General features: G+C 43.2%; 1 long non-coding RNA gene across 2 annotated transcripts; it reads right to left on the bottom strand.

Annotated features, from left to right (window-relative positions):
* Positions 1-639: 639 nt before the first annotated feature.
* LOC135406813 (uncharacterized) lies at positions 640-2,419 on the bottom strand. 2 transcript variants are annotated; one of them, XR_010426490.1, is made up of 3 exons: positions 2,213-2,419; positions 1,670-1,779; positions 640-840 (listed from the first exon to the last, which is right to left on the bottom strand). It is a non-coding gene; the product is annotated as an uncharacterized LOC135406813 (long non-coding RNA). The 2 variants fall into 2 exon arrangements; XR_010426491.1 differs by having other exon boundaries at positions 1,705-1,779; positions 2,213-2,404.
* Between the last annotated feature and the right edge of the window lie 2,038 nt (positions 2,420-4,457).

The following is a 4,457-nucleotide window of genomic DNA, read 5'->3' as shown; positions in this document are numbered from 1 at the left end:
GCCCTTTCCTTGACATTTAAAATGTAGAAATGTAGGCCATCTCTTCTCGGTAAGACAAAATAAACACTAACATGTATTTATTTGCAAGTTGCTGCTGCTTTGCACAGAAAAGAAGATGAAGGCACCATGAGCCAAAGACAGTAGCATCTCTATAGTTCAGGATGGAGGATTTTACTGATCTTCAATTCTTCAAGATGTTTAAAGTTTTGACAGTCACTCTCCCTCTCTCTCTCAAAAAAAAAAAAAAAAAGAAAAAAAAAATCTAAACTGTAACTTTTCTGAGCAAGGTACCAGGAAGAGGGAGGAGGTAGCTTTGGGTCTGATTTTCATTTGAATTGCCTTTATACAATCAGTTAAACCATACACTACACTAGTATTTAATACTCACTTGACATTGGAGTCAGTGATTGTGCAAGGTATAGGAGAGGAGGAGATCTGCTATAAACTGTTTGACACTGACCTATTCCCCTGGGTGAAGTAAAATTAACGAATATACTGTTCTTTGACAAAAAAACAGGCTTAGGAAGTTCCTACTCCTTCCCACCTATGTGGTGCAACTCATTTTTATCAGTTGTGGCACAATGTCTGTGGGACCACACTGTAAACTGGAACCATGAAAAGACAGGGATTGGGAAAAAGTTTGCCTTGGAAAAAGTTGTTTCCATTTTTAATCCAGAGCATTTCCATTGTGGGCTTGATGCACACCCACAGGCCCTACAGCAGTACAATGGAACACGTGGCCAGCATGCACAGTGCTTCCTGCAGGTACCAACCACCCTGACCGAAACCCTATCACAGCCTCAGGCAACTGCCCACTCTCCTATGCCAGGTTGGCCAGATCTGAAACAAAGGAGGAAAGCCAAAATTATATGGAATTAGATAATTTTTAAATTCTAATGAAGTTTGCAGTCAATCCAGTGAATTATTCAACTTCTCCTATGTCAGTAATTTACCATAAGAAACAAATCAGAGAAGCCTGAGTAGCAGAGCTCTGTCAGCTGCAGCGCAGAAGGAATGGCCATCCCAGGTCTCAGGAAGCACTGAAGGGTGTCATCACAAGGGGTTTGAGCTGATGAAACCAGAGGAGTAGTCACGGAGACAGAGATGGTTTGGTGGACTGTCCTGGTCTTCCCCATCTGATTACAGCATAAGAGCAGGGGCATGAGAGCACCTCTGAACACAGCCTCAAGCAGTGCCAGGCCACCAGTACATGGCAGGAGAAGAGGCAACATGCTGTAGCCAGGCAGTGTCATGCTCCTCAGCTTGTGCCCTCTTCCCTCAGTTATGGGTTGCACTTCTGCCTGAGAGGGCATGAAGGCACCCAACTACAGCTGCCATGCTGACTGCTCATGGAAGAGAGGAGGAGGAGGAAAGGCTCTGTTCTAGTCCAAGCAATTTGCCCCTTCCCAACACGACCATCTCAGGCCAGGCAGCAGAGAGAAGCATACATCCTCTGACTTTCAGACTTCAAATAACATCATCCATCAGCATTTCACACCTTTAAGGAATTTTTGTCTGGGTTTTAGTTCACAATTTATTTAAAAGAAATAAATGCATTTTCTCTCTAGAAAGGTGTGACAGTTAATCGAGCTGCACATTGTAACAGCTGAGGCAATTTCAGGAAAATTGATAAAGGACCTGAAAGCCACCATCATTTTGTATCCCACACCATGTCCACTGTGAAGCCCGCAGATCAGCCCTCACCTTCCTCAAGCACTGGCAGTCTCTTTTTTCACTGCATCATATTCAGTCGATCTCATCTTGCCAAACTTGTGTTCCCTGTGGGGTGGCAACACAGATCATGAAAGCACTTTCACTTCTCAGAGAATTAAGCTAACTTTTCTAGCAGTGATCTCCACACATGAAACAAGGAAAAAAACTCCACCAAAGACCAGATACCAGGCTGAATTAGAGCTTTCCCACTCACCAGTGATGGCTGTACCTTGGCTGGCTCTGCAACACAGGGCTGCTCACCTCTGGTTGCCTCACCACTTCAACATTGCACATCACACAGCAGGGGATGTATTTGAACTATTTCAAAACCAGAACCACTGAGTTATGAAACTGAGACAAGAAAATAATTTAATAGTCTGCCTGATTTTTCTGGTGAATGCAAACACTTAAGTAACCGTATCCTGGGGTGTATCAGCATATTGCCAGACAGTCAAAGGAGGTGATTGTCTTTCTCTGCTGTGTGCTGGTGCAGCCTCACCTCAAGTGCCGTGTGCAGTTTTGGGTGCCACAATATAAAGAAGGCATTAAGCTCTCAGAGAGCATTCAAACGAGGGCCACAAGGATGGTGAAGGGTCTGGAGGGGAAGCTGTATGAGGAGCAGGTGACGTCACTTGGTCTGTTCAGCCTGAAGAAGAGAAGACTGAAGGGAGACCTCATAATGGTCTGCAGCTTCCTCATGAGGGGAAGTGGAGGGGCAGGCACTGATCTCTTTTCTCTGGTGACCAGAAACAGAACCCACGGGAATGGCATGAAGCTGGGTAAGGGAAGGTTTAGGTTTATATAAAGAAAAGGTTCTTCACACAGAGAGCAGTTGGGCATTGGAACAGGCTTCCCAGGGAAGTGGTCACAGCACCAAGAGTGACAGAGATCAAGAAGTGTTTAGGAAATGTTCTCAGGCACATGGTGTGACTCTTGGGGTTGTCCTGTGCAGAGCCAGGGATTGGACTTGATGATCCTTGTGGGTCCCTTCCAACTCAGGATACTCTATGTTTCTATGACCCCCACAGTTTGTCGGTGTGGTGTAACATGAAACAGGTGAAGTTACAACTACATCGTACTGTTGGTCCAGGTGCAATTTCCTATGAGCTGATTTGCATGGCATGTATAGCGTGGTCTGAGCCCAAGCAGCTCTCCAGGCTTCCCTGAACTTCCCACAGGGGCAATAAAGAGGCAAAAAACTCAAACCCCTTGTCTCCGTGAACTCAAGCCTCATCTCAATCCTAGCCACCAAAGCCAATATAGATGTAGCACTAGACACCACTCAGTTATGGTTTCCCTCAAGCATAGATCTCTACTGAGCCATCACCAAAAATGTTCTAGATTTTCACATCAGTTTGTGCAGAGCCACAGGGCCTCTTCTGGTTCGTGGATTTGTGGCATGGGATGCCAGTAGGTGATGACTATGGCTCATTCTTGCAAGGTGCTTCAGATCCTAAATTCCCACCAAATTCAGAGTATGCTGAATGGCTTCTGTTGCTGGCAGGATGCAGCCTTTAATGCAAGTCTTGTCAATCATGGGGCCTGAAGCTAAATAAAGGCTAAATGAAATTAAAAAGTGCTGAAAACCATTGTTTAACTGACATCTGTAATCCAGTCTAATAAAATATCCAGTACACTTTCTCTTGGAAATATTATGCACATTACATATATGCATCATGCAATGTATGTATACAATTCATATCCTACATTTATTATATGTTTGTTTCTTCATGTACATACACACATCTGAAAATTCCAGAAGTTAGAAAAAAAAATTTTCTGCTTCATAGTACTATGAATGTCCCAAAGATTGCAGCAACAACAGAAAGGTAAATATAGAATGTGCCTAAATAAACACAAACATCAGTAGAACAAGCTCCAGCAAACTCAGCATCTTTGTAAGTGCCTTCAAAATGGAACTAAATACATGAGAAAAATAAACTGCTTCCCCTAAATGTCATCACATCATGATGCAAAGTGCTGCGCAAGTCATGGAAGACAAAATCTAAACAAATATTCTAAACTTTGTAAGACATTTTAAGAATACCTACACGGAAAAAAAAAGACATTGAACAACTGTAGACTCTTCATTGGCCACCTATGAATTGGCTGTATCTGCTACCCAGATACTATACAATTTCTCCTTGAAAATACTACTTTCCTTCTTGATGCATGCTGTTTCAGGCTTAGTTTCCTTATGAGAGTGTTATATTTTGTTCTTTGAAAAAAAAGCTTGGTGTCTTGAACCCTCCATAGGTGCTTCAGCAAGATTCTTCTTGTGCCACAACATGAAAGCTTAGAATATGTGGCCAGGAACTTGCAATAATTTGAAGAAGACTTGTGGGATTTAGACAGAGAATACCTGGCATTATCACTGACTAATGGCAAGATGATTTGGAAGCCCTGTTTCTGTGGCTAAGGGGATCTAAGAGAATTCCTAACTACACAGATTTGCAGTTTCCAGCACCAATGAAAGAGATATTTCTGAGTGGAAATTATTCCACACTTGTAATGTGCTATTTTCTGGTGCTGTCCTCTGAGGCATCTGGTACTAGATCACAGCATGGAACTGCACTACGTTGACCTTGGTTTCTGTCCAACCTGTCAGCTCTTAGGTTCTGGCAGCTCTTTGTTCCCCTCCTAGCCCTGTGTAACTGCTGCTTTCAGCTGTATTGTGTGGCAGAGAGTATTTCTTTCTGAAAAATTGGCCAGCTCTTCTCTCTGAATCTGTTGCAATGTCAGCA

The sequence above is a fragment of the Pseudopipra pipra genome, chromosome 2 (genome assembly GCF_036250125.1).
Source record: "Pseudopipra pipra isolate bDixPip1 chromosome 2, bDixPip1.hap1, whole genome shotgun sequence".
Lineage (NCBI taxonomy): Eukaryota > Metazoa > Chordata > Aves > Passeriformes > Pipridae > Pseudopipra > Pseudopipra pipra.
This window is presented reverse-complemented; position numbering and strand designations above follow the sequence as displayed.